Source organism: Ursus maritimus, unplaced genomic scaffold (genome assembly GCF_017311325.1).
Source record: "Ursus maritimus isolate PB19 unplaced genomic scaffold, ASM1731132v1 scaffold_25, whole genome shotgun sequence".
NCBI lineage: Eukaryota > Metazoa > Chordata > Mammalia > Carnivora > Ursidae > Ursus > Ursus maritimus.
Window position 1 is genome coordinate 2,247,872 of NW_024425008.1, and position 19,195 is coordinate 2,267,066.

The 19,195-nt window shown below is 48.9% G+C and overlaps 1 protein-coding gene across 1 annotated transcript in view; it reads right to left on the reverse strand.

Annotated features, from left to right (window-relative positions):
• Positions 1-19,195, reverse strand: part of CDC42BPB (CDC42 binding protein kinase beta) — a 103,275-nt gene that overhangs the window by 62,101 nt on the left and 21,979 nt on the right.

Here is a 19,195-nt window from a genome sequence, read left to right on the forward strand (position 1 = left end):
TCCACCTGTCAGCTCAGTGCAGCCACAGGGCAGCTGGGGAAACACGAGACATTCTCCAAGAATGGTGGCGACCTTTACAGTGCGGGCAGTTCTCCCGGACATTGTAACCATCCTTGCTAATAGCGTGGAACCTCTAACCGTGACCTCAGTAAGAAATGGGGAGAAGCACTTGCCACGGTACTCACATGTTCTGAATTTTAGGAAGAGGAAACTGAGCCAGGTTTCTGTGGACAGTGTACCGGGCTGATTAGTGTCATGTCTCCCCCTGCCCCGCCCCCCAATCAATGGTGTCCACCCAGAACCTGGGAACGTGGTCTTATTTGGAAGTGGGGTCTTTGCAAATTAAGGTGAAGTCACAAACAGGAATGAGATGGGCCCTAAATCCAATAGGACTGGAGTCCTTATTAAAATGAGGGAATTTGGACGCAGAGAGAAAAAGTCACGTGGAGATGGAGGCAGAAACTGGAGCGATTCTGTCACAAGACAAGGAACGCTGCCGCCGCCAGAAGCTGGAAGAGACAGGGAGTCTTCCCAAGGGCCTCCAGGGGAGCACAGCCTGCTCACACCTTGACTTTGGACTTCTGACCTCCAGAACTGTGGGCAGAAGAGGGCTCAGTTATGTTACACCACCCCCCAGTTCATGGAAACCACTCCGGAGTGTGGGTAACTTGCTTCCAGGAACAGAGCAAGTGGCAGCACAAGGACAGATTCACGCGGTTCACCCCAGGGGCAGCACCCTCTCCACCGCCACCCGTCCTGCCCTTGGTCTGACATCCATTTAGTTAATCACATCTCTCACACCTGTTCTTATTAGTCACCTCCAGGCCTAAATCCCCATTTGATGCTAACCTGTATTCTATACAGTTCTTTTTTTCAAATTCTCCACTACTAGCTTTGTGAAACATTTCCACTGGGGGAAACTGGGCAAAGTGTACAAGGGCTGTTTCTGTATTATTTCTTACAACTACACCTGCACCTACCATCATCTCCAAAAAAAGCCAAAACAAAACCTGCAATCTGACACTTTCTAGGCTTCTAACTGAGCTCCATATTATTCATCTAACGCTATAGTTTTCCTCTTTAACTAGAGGCTTAATAGATACCACTAAGGTTCGATCACCATGGTTCACTGATGGCGGTAACAAAAGCCAGAGCACCGGAAGGTTCTCGGTGCCTACAGATAGTGAACTATTACCACTATTGGTGTAGATGTCCATTGGCATAGAGATTAGGGAACAGAACACATAGAGCCTGGTTTAAAAAAAAAAAAAAATGGCCAGGCTAAAGAAAACCCTTGACCTACAACTTGAAAGGTCATCATGGCTCATCTTTATTTCTTTCAAATATCACCCAAAATAACCATTCCCAGAACTCCAAATGGGAATATGTACTTCAAAAAGCCACCAAAAACCTCAACCTCTCTTGGTATCTTCTCGGGGAACCACATGGTACCATTCCTCCTACAATAAAGGAAAAAAACCCAAATCTGATCAGTTCTGTTTTACCACCGGAGGAGAGAGCTACAGAAAGGAGAGCACGCTGACCAGCTACGAACAAACTCCACCACCAGGCACAGGCTAGCGCACGCCGCCGGACGTCTGCCTGCAGACGCACAATGCAACGCTCCGGACTCTTCCACAAATACCCGGACCACTCACCAAATGTGGAAGCCCCTGTTGTACAAACCAACAGTCATGAAAATCAAAGAAAATTCCACCCAGAATCATGCCACAAGTCACTTTAATTTGTCCATGTCCCCATTCCATCTTGCTCGTAGACACAGTCCATGTTTCATATCTTCTGTATTCTTTTATTTTCTTGGACATTTCATGTCTCTGTACTCAATTATCATTTTAACAGATGCATACTATTTCCTAAGTTGACACACCAACAACTGTAAATGGTACATCTGTTGGACAGACAGGTTAAATTTTTTTTTTTTAAAGATTTATTTATTTGAGAGAGGAGAGAAAGTGCACACGAGCAGGAGGGGCAGAGGGAGAGGGAATCCGAAGCAGACTCTGTGCTGAGCGCGGAGCCTGACACGGGCTCAACCCCATGACTCTGAGATCACAACCTGAGTTGAAACCAAGAGTTGGACACTTAACCGACCATGCCCCCCAGGCACCCCTCATTATTTTCAAAAAGATTTTATTTATTTGAGAGAGAGAGTGTATGCATGCACGAGACTGGGAAGGGCAGAGGGAGAGGGAGACGCTGACTCAGTGCTGAGCACGGTGCCCGGTGACCTGGGGCTCGATCCCAGGACTCTGAGATCACGACCAAGCCGAAGTCCGACGCTTAACTGACTAAGCTGCTGCCTAGGCACCCCTAAACATTTCATTTTTAAAACTATTATCTTCTTGGGATGCCTGGGTGGCTTAGCCAGTAAAGCATCTGCCTTCAGCTCAGGTCATGATCTCGGGGTCCTGGGATCGAGCCCCGCATGGGGCTCCTTGCTCTGCGGGGAACCTGCTTCTCCCTCTTCCTCTCCAGCTCCCCCTGCTCGTGCTCTCTCTCCCTGACAAATAAATAAATATAATTAAATAGAAACTATTTTCTTACAGGGAGTAACTTCATGATGAACATTTTCATGCACACAAGTTTTACTATTTTAAAATAACTTTTAGGATGAAATTCCAGGACTCTCCAAAGCACACTGTTGTTTTCTACAGCTCCTAATCTGCCTCCAAACTATCTCCTGAGTCACCACTCCTGCCCCAACACCGTAGGAGGATGTCTCACCTGCCTTTGAAACCCACAGTTCTCTGAGGCCCAGCGAAGCCAGCTGTTTGCCCTATTACACGGATGATCCACTCATCCCATTTGCTTGCTAATCACATCTTAATCTTGTTAACCAACTGCCTGGTGCTTTATTCTTTGTCAGACTTCATTCCTGTAAATACCACACCTCCATTATGTTCCCGCTTTTCATCTTAATTATATTATTGTATAGAAATTATTACTTTTAATAAAAGTATTTTTAATAAAACCGAATTGATTCATTCCTCCTTTGTCACTTTACTATTAAGGCTTAGATGGGCGCCTGGGTGGCTCAGTCGTTAAGCGTCTGCCTTCGACTCAGGTCGTGATCCCAGAGTCCTGGGATCGAGCCCCGCATCGGGCTCCTCCGCTGGGAGCCTGCTTCTTCCTCTCCCACTCCCCCTGCCTGTGCTCCCCCTCTTGCTGGCTGCCTCTCTCTGTCAAATAACTAAATAAAATCTTTAAAAAAAAAAAAAAGAAGAAGAAGAAGGCTTAGAAAGTTATCAACTCTTTCCAGATCTGGTATTCAATCCTGCTTTTTGCTAAATGGCTTTTCAAAGTCATTAACCTGTCCTTTGTTGTTGGCGCCTGCTGCTGGAGCGTGAAGGGTTACTCTCCCCCCTCCAACCATCTCTGCGTATATAAGTGGCCCAGTCTGCGGGGGTGGGGAGAGCTCCGGCCTCGGCCTCGCACCAGGAGACTCCTCACACCAGGAGACTCGGGCCCCAAGTGCACCAGCTGGTAGTCGGCCATCCTAGGGAAGTCATGTCGTCCTCTGTGATTAACTTTCCTCACCCATAAAATGGGCAAAACACCTTGCCTGCCCACGTCAGGGGCCCACTAACAATGACACCAAGGTAGGTGAAAGGGCCTCGTGGCAAGGCTGCCACCCACATGCCCTAATCCCTCTGTCTCTGCTCTTTCCACATCAATCATCTTACTTACCTTCCTCATCAAGTTTCCTTTTTTTTTTTTAAAGACTGTATTTACTTATTTGAGAGAGTGAGAGAGAGTAGGGGGGAGACGGAGAAGCAGATGGACGTGGGCTTCGGGGGATTGTGACCTGAGCCAAAGGCAGACACTTAGCCCACTGAGCCACCCAGGCGCCCCCTCCTACTCTTTGATAGAAGAATTTTGTTGCCTTTTTTGCCTTGTACACAGTTCTGCACAGATTTCCCTGAAATGGATGGACACGGGTTCATCAGGGCCAGTCAGATAAAAGGGAAAAACCATGGAAACAGAGATGAACACTTGAAACAATATCCAGCAGTTCTGAGGACAGTAAAAATATGACACTGGTGTGTAAAAATTACTAAGACTGCATTAACTAAAACCAGAATAGAGAATCACACGGTAGCAGCAGACCACCCTGCTAATAAGCACACAGGTGTAAGGGGCCATGAAATCACACTGATCGGACAGGACTTAACAGGTGAAAAGCAGAAAGGGTGACATTTCAAATGGGCTGTCAATCAGTATCAATACAAAAACAGGGTGACCCCGCCATCCGGACTGTAGAGTCAAGAGACAGAAAACACGCTGTTATATGAATAAGAAAATCTAACATAAAAAACTGTTAACAAGGTAACTAAAAAACAGGAAGGGAACTTACCACAGAGACAGAAGACACAGGAAGCAACTCTACTGCCCAAAGGATCAGGGGAACCGAGGCAAGATGCTGGAATTTTGGAAACCCCAGCAAAGGGCTCCGTTGAGCTGAGGGTGGGCTGCTACCGCTGGTACTGGGGTCTCTAAGCTGAAAGGTGGATCCCATGGGCTGGGAGCCAGGGAGCTGCGAGGGAGCCAAGGCCAGCTGATGCTGGGGTCTCCCCAAGTGTGGGAGAAGGCCCACCTGGGACCAGCAGCCTACTGCTAGCAGGCACTCTGGGCAGGAGGAAGAAGGGTTCCCAAGGGCACCACTCAAGGGAAGAGGAGCAGGCAGGAAGTCCCCAGTCCCTTCTGCCTCTTCCGCCCCCTCTAGTCTCCTACTAGCACCCTTTAGGCAGAGCACAACAGGGAGCCAGGTCAGAGCCCAACCGGGGAGATGCTGAGGTCAGGAGGATGTCCCTGCAGGGAAACGAACAGGGTGAACAGGGAGGGGAGATCTGTTCTATACAGGAGGACGGATCAAATAAGTAAACAGACTCAGGAAAGGGGAGCCTGGTTCCTCACCGTCAGAGAAGGGAGCTGTGAATAAGTTACGAATCGTGCAGTACTGGACTAGAATCGGAGGCATCAGTGTGACCTCTTGATTTTCAACGTACAGAGCTATCAAAACACAGACATAAATGGCTGCGTACATCCACTGCGACCTCGCTCCACCCACAGAGAGGGCCTGGGGGCAGCAACACCCCAGCCACAAGCACATGGAGCGCCTGGTCTCCTGCAGAAGATCCAGGCTCCTTGAGCCACTCCAGAGCCCAGGCTGGGACACCTTGTGCCAGAAAGGAAAGACATGGTCCAAGAGAAATGGTTAATCAAAGCAGACACTGACAGTCACAGGCTGCGCAAATGAAACAGGACACCAGGAGTCCATACTGATATTCATAAATTTAAAAACTCTGATGAGAAATGAGATACTTATATAGTTTCAAAGCACATCCAAACGAAACAGATCTCAGTGCCAAAGGGAAACAAGTGGCTTTCCAGTGACGTCTGGCAGACATTCGTACCTAAGTCATGCCAGTGAAGTGAACGTGCTCACCATTATGCGGCAAAGTGCAATTGTGCCGTCACCCAACAGGGCATAGTGAGGAAAGGCAGCGTCGCTTCTGTATTTTCCTGCCAAAGTTACATAACCTGAATCTAATCATGAGGAAACGGGAGGTAAGCCTAAATTAAAGGAACATTCTACAAAGCAGCCCACAATGTTCAAAAATTTTAGGGTAATGAAAGTCAAGGCAAGACTGAGGAACAGTTCACACGGAAGGGAACTGAAGGGCCCGGCCAGGCCGAGGAGGGGCAGCGTGTGGCTCTGTGCAGGCCCGGGTGCCACGGAGGGGAATATCAGCGGGCTGGTGGCCCTTCCGTGGGCTTGGAAGAGCAACTCACCCTCAAAGAGTTGGGGGCACTTCTGTGTACTGCTTGTTATTTGCAACTTTTCTCTGAGTTTGAACATGTTTCAAAAAATTTTTTAAACATCTTTTTAAAGATTCTCTCTCACGATCTGGAAAACAGGCTGTAGGGAGAAGGAGTGGAAGTAGAGAGAGCAGAGGATGCTGCCTCCCCACAGGAGACAGCAACGGTGGCTTCGAGGCCCACAATGACAATGACAGTGACGTGGTCCCTGGACACAAGGAGGAAAAGGCCGCACCCGGGTTAGGCTCCCGAAGTGCAATGATCTGCGATGTGGGGTGAAGCAGAGGAGACTCGGGGGACTGTCCACGTGGATGGGTGCCACCGACTCACAGCAGACAGACCCAGGGATGAGCGGGCTTCGGTGGGGGAGGGAGCAACGATGGAGCGGTGGAGTCAAAGTATTCCACAGTTTCCGCTGCGGAGCCCAAGACAGCGAAGAGACCAACCTTGTAAAATCCTACTGCTGTTTCATACTTTCAAAAAAGCATCACTTCGGAAGCACCAGCTGCCATGGGGGTGGAGGAGTGGTGAGGCCGGGAGGGGAGAAGAGTCTACTGCCAGGAAACTGGAGACAGAGCTCCCTGGGAGGAAGGAAGGCACTGGCATTTTTAAACCCTTTTCTGTCTACCAACGTTACCTACTGACTTAATCCAGATGGATTGGGATGCTCTCAGAACAGAATGTTACAGGCAAAATTTTATGAATTATATCCACTGGGGCGTGACACAGCTTGTCACATTCTCAAAATACACAAGAAGCAAAGTAAAACCACAGCAATGGAAACACCAGTAAGGACTCGTTTTCAGTATCATTTACACCAAGGCTCTCCTAGAAGACAGACATCTTACGTAACTTGAAGAAAACAGATCAGCTGTACTACTTAAAATGTTTCATTTTCACGGTGACGGTGAACTTGTAGATTTTGAAGTACGACATAGATAACTGTTACAAATTTTGTGAAGGGTGACGTCGCCTCTCCTTCGCGTCCCATGAACACACACAAAAAGGTACCAACTCAGCAAGTACTCACTGGGCGCCTCCGATGGGCCAGCACCTGGAGACCGTGCTGAGGACAGAGCAGCGGGGCCCAGGCTGACAGCGGGCCCCTGTGGGAGTCTAGCTCCGCCCCGGGTCGTGTACCATACACACCTCTCCCTGCAGCTGCGCCTGCGCACCGTCTCAGACCGCTCCCCACCACCCCAAACCCCTTGGTCCCAAAGCCACCTTTTCCCGTCCCTCTGACGCAGACCTCATCGCTCGCCGGCCTGTGCCCCGAGCGCCCACTCTCCAGCCTCTCCAGTGCTCTGGTCCCACAAGGCCACGGCACCGCCTTTGCCAGAGCTAAGGTAATGACATCGCTTCCCCACTTACGATTCCTCCACAGCTTTCCATGGCTCTTGGCTAGAATGTGCATGCTCACAGAGCCTACTGCATGTGCAGGCCCTCCTGCCTCCCCTGGCTCCCACTCCAGCCTCGCCCAGCTTCACCCCTGTGTTCCCCTCGATCCCGCATTATCTGGGGTCTTCTGTTACTCAGGCCCTCAGTCAACCCTGGGTCTTCCTAAGCAGAACCTCTGCCCGGGGCAGCCCTCTCACCCCCGCCAGCTCCTGCTCATCCCTGGGATCCCTGAGGCAGAAGGGGAGGTGACCCCCAACTCCAGCCAACTGGCCAGGTCAGGTGCCTGTGAGTCCCCTCAGAAGTAGGCCTCAGAGCGGTACCTGCTCGCTGCCATCTTCCCCACTGGACTAGGAGGCCCAGGAAGCAGGGCTACCTCCACCCTGTTAACACCTGCTCCCCAGGCTCCTAGCGCAAGGATGGGAACGCAGCTGACTGAGGGACCGCGGCATGATGCGCCATCAGGAAAGGTTACTTCCTCTACAGGATGGCCAGGCAGAGTTCCCAAGGTAAAAATACTTAACAACCTGGGGTACTTTCCACCAAAAAAGACTGAATAAAGCTTTAGCCCTTAGAGAGCCAAATGTTTATTAGATTTTTTCCCCTAATCTCTTCATTCTTCCACAACCCAAGATTGTCCCCAGTAGAACTTCTCTTGATGCCTTGAATTAGGCAATGAATTAATCAATCCATCGCGGGCAACCCACTGGCCAACAGGAGATCCCAACAGTAAGGAAAAACTGGAGTCCAGTGTTCCCTTTAAACAGGAAACACTTTGCCAGGAAGAACCGGGGGCGGAGGGAGGATCCTTGGCTGAAACTGACAGAAAATCATTGTGAAATGAGAAAATGATGCCCCCTCCCTCCTCGTTGGTGTGTTTAGCCAGAGAGGAAATAAGATCAGAGTGGCTGAAAGGAGTGCCCAGGGAGAGACAGTCAGAGGAAAGAGGACTGTGTCACAGGGTAGCAGCCCACAGGAAGGCAGACGGGAAGTCCCACTCTGTCCCTTCCCAGCACGCACCCTGGCCTCCCCCTGGACTCGACCTGCACTGCACCCCTGTCACCCACTCTCTCTGCTGCTCCAGCCTCAGCCACTCACTGGTCATATATTTGGAAATGGAAATGTTACAGATTATCCAGTCCAAATACTACATTTACTACCAAAGAAACAGGGGCCCCAAAGGCCAAGGGACCAGGAGTCAGCTCCACTCCACAGTGGGGTGCTCTGCTCCTAAAAGTCCTCCCCTGGCAGCTGCCAGCTGCAGCTGTGGTCCCATCCAGAGGCCACAGGACAGAGCAGCAACCCCCCAGCTGGCTGGGTACAGGGGAGGAGCCCAGAGGGCACTGGAAGCCCCAAGGTGGAAGGCCAGGAACATGCCGGTGGACTAGGGACCTGGTGTCTGCTGAGGAGAAGCGGCCCGGACAGCAGCCCAAGGACCAGGAGTGTGTCCACAGCAGAACACTAAAGCGGGCAGGGCATGCCCGACTCCGACGAGCACACACTGAGAACTGGAGAGCAGGGCAGGATGGAGACAGTCGGTATGTCATCTAGCAAGTGGCAGGGAAAGCTGACACTTTCCTACAAGTACCAGCTTAGAGTTCCAGTTCCCAAACTGCTTCAAATTCATCCTCACAGTTCAGACTGATACACCTACAGAAGATCCACGCCCATCGTAAAGTTTTTGAAAAACGTGCTTAACTCACATCAAATGGGATTTGTTTTAATAACCACTTCTGTTAAATGACAGAACACTTTCCTCCATAGGGAGTCCGTCACAAATCCGTCTTGTTATAAATCACCAGTTCTGAATCTTCCAAGAAGCCCTATCGACTCCCAAATAAAGTTCTCTAAATTTGGACTCGACCACACAGGCTGATAATCAGGAACTATACTGTTGTAAAGTAAACAAACATTAAATTTTAATGCAATTTCAGGTTTTAGAGAACTGAAAGGGAAGCCCTTTCACACTGCTCTGACTCAGAAGGCAAGTAAGGTAGAGACTGAGTCAGGAAAAATCAGAGAAGCTAGGGTGGGGGAAAGGGTGGGGAGGCTGCACTGAGTCAACAATAAACCAGGAAAGGTCTCATTCCGACAGCCTGCTCTCACACGAAGGCCAGCTCGCCCCACCTGCGCTAACCTTGCTCAGACCTGGTTTCAGGACGCACTCAGGCTCAGCCACGCATCCCTTCCTCTTCGCATCCACTCGACGGCTGACTGATTGCTTTTCTCAAATCACTGTCACTTGTCCATCTTGCTCTGTAAATTACCGAAATAAAATCCTATTGCCTCACTGCTGTGTATCACTTAGAAGTGTCTGTCCTCTCTACCTGAAAGCGCAGCCCAGCGAGGGAGGCCCCAATTCCAAAACAGCAAGTCTCCCCCACAAACCGCTGGGGCACTGTCCTTTGGGATTCCTCTGTCAAAACAAAGAAATTATGCAAAGTGAGTGAAATTCGCAACGTACGTCTGTCTTGTAAAACCAACTTCCCTGCAGAGGTGAATATAAATATATGTTTAAGTTAAAAAAAAAACAAACCCAAGTGTACGACAGAACGACATGGAACAGAGCCAACTGAGGCATATACACAAGTCACGCAAATGCACCAAAGGCACAAAGAGAAGACTGCATGATGCTTTGGTGCTTACGCCAGCGAGAAAGCCAGTTTCAGGCCATTTCTCCCGTGAGTCACTGGAAGCATGCCGAATGTGTACATTCTAAATTTAAGAAACAGGAAAATCTACAGAACACCTGCTGGTTATCAGATGGCAGGGGGCGGGGGCGGGAGAGAATCCCCCCGAGGTCACCATTCCATCACTGAGCAGAAGGCACATCCTCACGGCCTGGCAAACAACCCGGGGCCAGACATTAAACCGCAGCATCGCTGGGCGTGGACCTGGCAGATTTACTCGGCTCTTCGAAGGCTGTCTCCTCGCCTGCTGAGAATAACAGTGCTCACCCAACAAGTGAGTGGGAATGCTGCATTCTGTCCGAACCCCTCAGCCCCAGCACTGAGCTCTGTGTGTGGCACACAGTACATCCTCCTGGAAGAGCAGCCCCAGCTTCTGGGTGGCAGTGTTCTCTCATCAAAGACATGAGTGTTCCTCAGATGTCACATCGAGCCGTAAGTAAACCAGCTCTATCACCAAAATTACCCTAGTATCCAGCTGAACCACCAACCAGGAAGGTGTAGCTGTTAGGAACACGTTTCACCAGGCAGATCACACTCGGATAACACCCAGGTGGCACTCAGTAATCGCCACTAGGTAGCCTCTAACCGAGGGCTAGAAAAGGGGCCCCCACAGCCCCGGAGGGTGGTGCTCTGCTCTGGGGAGGGCGGAGGGCAGCCCATGCACACAGCTTCCATGTCGGGGCTGCGACCGGCCAGTGGCTCCTGGACCTGCTCAAATGGGGGAGACGAGGAGGATTTTACCTGCAAAGGCCAAACCACAAACGGCAGGCCCTGCATCTGCACCAAACGCCTTACTGCTGCCCACCCACACCCAGCAATCCTGTGAGGTTGGGAGCACTGTCCCCTTTTATAAGGAAAGAAACCCCAGATCTGTGCCCCCGGCTGCAGAGCTTGAACCCAAGGCTGATGCGATGTCCACAGTCTGTGTCTCTTCAGGGCACTGGGGTCGGGTGTCTGAGTCCTGGTGGGGTGCTGTCTCACCCCTCGGCAGTCTTAGATAATGGAGCCGAGGCGTGATCTGGAGGGCCCTTCCCACGCCCTCCCTCAGGGGCTAAGTGACCTTCGGGCTCTGGGACTAATGTTCGCAGAGGCGGAGAGAAGACATGTTTCAGGTTTCTGTTCCCCTCTAAAGTCCCCGACCCCAAAGTTTAAGTCAGAAAAATCACAATTTAATGCAGGACTTGTCTGTTTCTTTCACTGACGTGCTTACGGATGAAGAACCACCCAATCGCCGAGTGAAACAATTTATAAACTGCTTCTCCTTCGCACCAGGATCAAGCACAGCTCCTCATCCCTTCAGCACTGTGCATCCCCCAGGGCCTTTCAGCCATCTTGAGCCGTCCTCCACACCCCTCCTTCACCTGTACTGCTCTTCAAACGCCACAGATCTGAAGATATTTTGCTTTAACATCTGGAGTTACTCCCCAGGAGGGTGAATTCAAAAAGGCCCAGCTATGTGAGCAGACAGAAGTGGAGGCTGGCTGCCAGTCCCCCGCCACAACCACGTGGACCATGGCTGCACACAGGCACCTTTGTCGTAAACAGCATCACCTCATGGTGACCCTCTGGCTTTGTCCTGGAGTGCTCGATCCAGCGGAAGGGCCTGCTTCTCAGCCATCTCAGACACGCCCTGCCAGATGCAAGGAACGCAGGCCTCTGGTCCAAATTCAATCCAAACCCTATGTCCTAGGGAAAGCCTGACTGGGAACACCTAGGGGAGGCCACCCTGACATCGAGTCCTCTTGGCTTAGCAGAGAGCAGGGACAGGAATGCACTGAACACAGCACATGCACAAGCAAGGTGAGAGCTACAAAGAATTTTAAGGAACAAGCTGTGTGGGTGAAAGAGAAAAGAAACCAGCTGTGAGGGTGCAAGGGAGGGAACATTACAATATTTTCTTTGAAGGGGGACGCAGAAGAGAGAGGAAGAAGGGAAAATGAGTAAAAGCTAAATCAACCTTGAAGTCCTGCTTCTGTGTTAGACACAAGACTGTCTGTGTGTGCACACCTGTAAACAGGAGCAGTGTGAGCAGACGTACGGAGACAGGGACGCTCTCTCTCCGTCTGAGAGGACAGAAGCAGGGCAAGGGTGTCGTGTAAGTTCCATGCAGGGGCTGAGCAGGTGGGACGGGCCAACATGAACACAGACCTAACTAGCATCTTCCTCTCACCTGGAAGGGCACAGCGAGGACCCCAGGATTCTGTACCGGGGGACGTTATGCTGACTGAAGTTTGTTGACTGAGTAAATGACTACACAAGACAGCACGTGAAAGCATTTCGAGGGACACCTGGGTGCTCAGTTGGTAAAGTGTCTGCCTTCAGCTCAGGTCATGATCCTGGGGCCCAGGGATCGACTCCCAAGTCGGGCTCCCTGCTCCATGGGGAACCTGCTTCTCCCTCTCCTCCCTGCTCATGCTCTCTCTTGCTATCTCTATCTCTAAAATAAACAAAATCTTTAAAAAAAAAAAAAAAGCATTTCGTAAACTACAATATTGTACGAAAACGCTTGTTGTCCCTAATGGAGTGACTACTACCTCACCAATAACTAACCGAAAGGTTTTATTTACAGGTTCTAAAATTGATCAGAATCAATGAAACAAATACTTATTAAGCATCTGCTGTTTTCCAGGAACTATCCTAGGCAGTATGGGTAGATCTGTGAACAAAGTCCCTACCTTCCTCATACGTGTGAGGAATGAGTCGGTTATACAGAAGATAATCATCTTCAGATAAAAGGAGAAAAAGCAGGGAAACTGGGAAATGTTGTAGAGTAAGGGAGGAGAGTCGTTTCTACAGCGCCAGCAGCCTGGACAGAAGCCGGCGGAGTGGTGGGGTCAGGTTCTGACTGGATTTTGAAGGTGGAGCGCACAGGACTTCCTGCAGGACTGGATGTGCCGAGTGAGAATTACCCAGGGTGCTGGCCTACGCGCCAGGGACGACGGAGCTGTCAGTGAGTGAGATGGGCAGGCGTGGAGGGAGCGGACCGCGGGTGAGCGGCACTGGCCTGTCGGAAGGCAGCTGGATACCGGAGCCTGGGCTCAGGCTGAGTGTGGGTCCTCGTATACAGCTAGCATCAGTCACCAGCACGGATGAGATCCCTGGGGGTTAGCAGAGATACAGGGGGGACCACAGGCGGGCCCCCTTCGCTGTTGGGAGGCTGAGGGGAAGAGAAGGAAGCTGCACAGTGCTCGAGAACTGTGCGTCCGGAAGGCAGTGGGGGCTGAGGATTGAGCACTGGTTTTTGCCACGGAGAGACCACAGGTGACCCTGACACAGAAGCAACTTTCGGGGAGTAGTGAGGAACAAAAGTCTGATTCAAGCGAGCCTGAGAATGGGAGAAGAGGCAGTGAACACAGGGAGAACACGTCACTCTCAAGACTCTACTGGTAAACAAAAGCGCACAGGTTAGATGAGTGAAGTCATTCTCAACAAATGTTCTGTAAACACAAAAACAAAACCATTCATCTTGGAACAGAGGTTAAAGGTGATCCATTCCAAAACCAAGCTCACATCGTGCCGATCAATGAACCTCATCGAGCTGGGCGGTGGGGACGGGAAGGCATCTGCATAACTGACATCACAGAAGTTATAAGCAAACAGTTCATTTTCACCAGTTTAGATGCTAACAGTGAACCATAAATCCAAGCTCATCGAGTCAATGTCCCAAGCTTCAATAAGCAATCCACAGAGTACAGCCACCTCCTTACACTGGACGTTAAGGACACTCGGTATTTCTGTGACTCTGCCTGGCACCTCAGCGGTGTCTCCTGGGAGGGGCCTGCTCACCCGCACTAGCTCTTTGGATTTTGTTTTGGGTTTTTTTGGGTAGAAATTAATGATTTTATTCAAAAGCTTTTTTTTTCTTTAGTTTTCCCTGATCTTTCTCTACTGAATTTTGAGTAAAAAACTAATTTTGGTAAAATATATATTAAAAATTATTTAGGGTCGCCTGGGTGGCTCAGTCCTTAAGTGTCTGCCTTCGGCTCAGGGCGTGATCCCAGGACCCTGGGATCGAGCCCCACATCAGGCTCCTCCTCTGGGAGCCTGCTTCTTCCTCTCCCACTCCCTCTGCCTGTGTTCCCTCTCTCGCTGGCTGTCTCTCTGTCAAATAAACAAATAAAATCTTTAAAAAAAATTATTTAAAAAAATTAAAAAAAAAAACCTAATTTTGGTAAAAAATACATAAAAAATAAAAAATATATATATTTGGTAAAATATAAAGAGCACAACACATACTGCTTTATCGAGTAAACTGCTGGGATGACACACACACACACATTTTTTTTTTTTGATAATACACAGATTCCCCAGTGTGCCAAACCGAGGTACTCGAGAGCACCTGCCATCAGTGCAGCCCTTTAGTCCAGCGATACGGCATCACAGCCGCCCCAGAGATGGTTTTGTAATCTCAGCCTTACTGCGTTAACTAGATATCCAGGAATCTCAGTGACGGACGAAGTTTACCTTTAGCATCCTATTTAGTTAAAAACAAAAAGCAGGCCACGAGCGCACAGTGCTGGGCATTCTCTGGCTACAAAGGGTGCCCCCAGGTCAGCGGGGGGAGAGCCTTCACACCCAGCATCAAGACTGGGCCTCCCTGGGAGTGCTCAGGACGAGGACCATGGGAAACAGTCCCCACGGCAGGATGGCAAGTCAAAGATGGCCTCCTTCCCGCTGCCCAGCACAAAGCCAGAGCCATCCCGACCAGACACGAAATGCCTCTGGTACGCTCACAGCTGGGCTGTTGACCAGTGGGGCAGGAAGCCGGGCAGGACAGCAAGGCCGGGAACTGTCTACATCTCTTCCCCCCAAGAATGGGGCGTGTTGACAACGCTTCTGTGTGACTGAGACTGGAGTCCTGGGGCAGAGTGAGTCCTAACCTGCGGCTCCTGGTTCCGGCTCTCGGGTCAGAGAAGGGAGTAGGGGGGAAGTAAAATCAGAAGGTGGAAGTCTGCAAAGCCTCCATTGGCAAATCAACACATTAAAAAAAGGTGACTGAATTTCAGTAATCAGTAATTTGGGGGAACTTTTAGCAACCAAATAATATCCACCAACCTTATGTTACAATCCACTCAAATTTACGCCACAGTCATGGCATTAAGAGGCATGAGAAGGTAGGAAACTGGCTGAATACATTTGTCTTTCACTCTTTCTTCCACCCTGAATATTTGATAAAATATTAAATCCATCCCATTGCGAATGGCAGCTACCACTCTCTGAACATCTACACATGGGTCAGGGAGGTCGCAAAACAATGTCTAAAACCTGCGGGACAGAGATTATGACCTGCTTTTGACAGAGAAGTAAACTAAGAAAACACAAAGTCCACGTTCGTATAAATGTCTGGTACTTTAACTCTTCTTTTATCTTTATTTCTCACATGTATAATTCTTCATATTTCTTACAACATTAAAATTTCCAATTTTAAAATGAGAGAAAAAACTGCACTCATTTTTCTTATTGTTCTGGCATCCAGTCGGCCATGTGCAATCAGATTTTCTGTGGGCGCCTCCGCTACAAATTCAGAGCAGTCTGGCTTTCGTGCCGCACAGTAAAATCATAGCTGCTTCTGCTTTCGTGATTAGTACACCTTCTGTGGAACAAACAGTCAGTGGTAGCCAGTATATTTTGGTTACAGGAAGTATATCATTCAAATTCTTTAAAATCTGGAACCAAAGTAAACAATTCTTTCATGCTCCTCTAAACAGATTATTTATCACCCTTCTGTTCCCGCATTCATGTTTGTATCTCCCAAGCTGACATACGTGTACCCTGACAACCCAGGTATGTCTACCAAAAAGATACAGGAGTGTTCATGGCAGCTTTAGTCAACCCATCATAAACCGGTAACAACGCAAATGCACACTAAGAGGAGAATGGATAAATAATGTGCAGTATCCGTGCAATGGAACACCACACATCGAAAGAATGAACTGCGTCTACACACAACACTGATTAATCTCAAGTGTGAAGCTGAAGAGAGCAGATGCATACTATAACATGATTCCACTGTCAGAAGCTCAGAAACAGACACAGCCCCACAAGAATGCGATGAGGAAGTGAGACTAATGGTGCTAAGACAACTGGATACCCACATGCAAAGGAATAAATATGAGCCCCTACCTCACACCAAATACAAAAAGTAACTCAGAAAGAATCAAAGACCTAAAAGTAAGAGCTAAAACTTTAACTCTTGAAGAAAGCATAGGTATAAATCTTTGTGACCCTGGATTACACAACAGTTTCTTTTTTTTTTTTTTTTAAAGATTTTATTTATTTGACAGAGATAGAGACAGCCAGTGAGAGAGGGAACACAAGCAGGGGGAGTGGGAGAGGAAGAAGCAGGCTCACAGCAGAAGAGCCTGATGTGGGGCTCGATCCCAGATCGCCGGGATCACGCCCTGAGCCGAAGGCAGACGCCTAACTGCTGTGCCACCCAGGCGCCCCTACACAACAGTTTCTTAAATATGAAACCAAAAACATAAGAAAAATTTTAAAAATAAACTGAACTTCATCAAAACTAAAAATGTTTGCACTTCCAAGGACACCAACGAAAATGAAATGACAAACTACAGAATGGAAAAAATACATGCAAATCTGCAAATATGCACTAATTCATAAATCTGATAAGGAACTTGTATCCAAAATATACCAAAAGACAATTCACTAATAACTGCTTTTTATTTTTTTTTAAGATTTTATTTATTCAAGAGAGAGAGCGAGCTCAAGCACGTGTAAGCACAAGCAGGGGGAGGGGCAGAGAGAGAGGGAGAGAGACAAACAGACGTCCCCCTGATCAGGGAGCCCAGTGATCCCACGACCCTGAGATCATGACCTCAGCTGAAGTCAGAGGCTTAACCGCCTGAGCCACCCAGGCACCCCACAGACAACTCACTAATGAAAAGACAAATCAGGACGCCTGGCGGGCTCAGTCAGTTGGGCATCCAGCTTTGATTTCCACTCAGGTCATGATCTCAGGGTTGTGAGATCAAGCCCCGTGAGGCTCTGCACTGGGTATGGAACCTGCCTGAGATTCTCTCTCCCTCTCCCTTTGAGATTATCTCTCTCCCTCTTCCTCTGCTCCTCTCCCCTGCACCCCCTCCCACTCTCTCTCTCTCTCAAAAAGAAAAAAAAGACAAATCACCCAATTTATTTTAATCATCCAATTTAAAAATGGCCAAAGGATGTGAAAAGACATTTCTCCAAAGAAGACATATAGATGGCCAACAGACACGTGAAAAGATACTCAACACCAGCATCAGAGAAATGCACCCACCAGGATGGCCAGAATAAAATAAGACAAATCATAACAGGTGATGGCAAGGAGGTGGAAAACCGAGAACCTCCATACACCGTTAGCAGGACCGTACAACAATGTAGGTGGAAAACAGTCTAGTAGTTCCTCAAAATGCCAAACATGGAGTTACCCCAAAACTCAGAAATTCCACTGCTAGGTGCATACTCGACAGAAATGAAAACATGTCTATATAAAAACTTGCACACAAATATTCACAGCATTATCCAGAGTAGCCAAAAACAAGATACAGCCCAACTGTCTATCACCTGATGCATGGATAAACCAAATGTGGTCTACCCACACAATGAAATATTACTCAGTCATAAGAGGAAAATACGGACACATGTACAACATGCACAGAGCTTACGAACACTGTGCTAAATGAAAGGAGCCACAGAGCACCACACAGCGTACGACCATTTATAAGAAATCCACAGAGACAGAGCAGGACGCCAGGGGTTAGGGGAAGGGAAATGGGGACTACTAATGGGTATAGGGTTTCTTTTAGGGGTGGTGAAAATGTCCTAGAACTAGAGAGTGGTAACTGTTGTACAATTCCGTGATATTAAGATCACTTAAAAACAGGCATGACTAATCTGTGACATGGCTCACAACAGTGCTTACTACTGGAAGAAGGGGTTATACACTGGGGGAGGGGAGGTCACAATGGAGCCTGCAAGGGTACATGATTCATTCATTCATTTATTCAAAAGGTATTAAGAATATTTAAAGAAATTACTGGAATGAAGCAGCAGACACAGCAGCTGAGAGCAGACACATGAGCTGGACTCGGCCACCCCACTGGTATCACAAGCTACTTCATCTGAGCTCCAGTCTCCTCTTCAGTAAATTCGGGGTAACCCTGTATTGAGGGTTACTGGAAGGGTTAAGCGAGACCGTGGACATAAGCCATGAGCAAGCACAATGCTACTGTATCAATACACAGAGCCTGGGGCGCCTGGTGGCTCAGTTGGTTGAGGTCGGCCTTTGGGTTAGGTCATGATCAGGAGTCCTGGGATCGAGCCCTGCATTGGGCTCCCTGCTCAGTAGGGAGCCTACTTTTCCCTCCCCCTCTGCCTGCTGCTTTCCCTGCTTGTGCTCTCTCTCTCTGTCAAAGAAACAAATAAAATCTTAAAAAAAAAAAAAACAGAGCCACTAGAATCGCATTATGATCACCTGTTCATCACTGTAAGACTCACTGCTCCCCTTCCCACTCTGATTCTTTTTCTCACAGAAACACAGTCCGTGCTCAGGAGGTGTGGACAGCACACCTCTGGTGCTCCCCAGGGACACAAGCCTTCCCTCCCTTGTCGCCATGAGCCAGAAACTGCCACTACTGCACGGCCTGCCAGCTGCTCCAGTCCTTCCGGCCATTTCTGTCATTCCTTTCTTTCACTAGCACTTAGCAGAGGGCTCTAATAGAGCCCCTGACCTCACAGGCCCGCCCTATTTCAATGTCATCTAAGCCCTTCACTATATTGCACACTCATGACCTTTACATATGGAGCAGCCTCTTTAATCTGAATACAAATACATGGAATTCTTGTATTAAAGGACTGTTATGCAAACTCACTCAACTGTAAAATACTAGAAAAACAAATTTATGACAGGGATAAAAAAAAAAAACAACAAAAAAACTCTAGCACACACCCTGAGACCAGGAGAGTCCCATTTAAACCTTCCATATAGGGTGCCTGGTGGCTCAGTGGGTTAAGTGTCTGCCTTTGGCTCAGGTCATGATCCCAAGGTCCTGGGATTGAGTCCTGCATCCGACTCCTTGCTCAGTGGGAAGCCTGCTTCTCCCTCTGCCTCTGTCTGCCTCTGCCTATAGCTCCCCCTGGCTTGTGCTCTGTCAAATAAATACAATATTTTTAAAAATTACAGGACTCTTCTGGAACCTAGTCCTCTGCCAGACACCTGAGGCTACAAAGGAACACCAGAGTGCAGCCCCCAGCAGCCAGACGTGAAAACA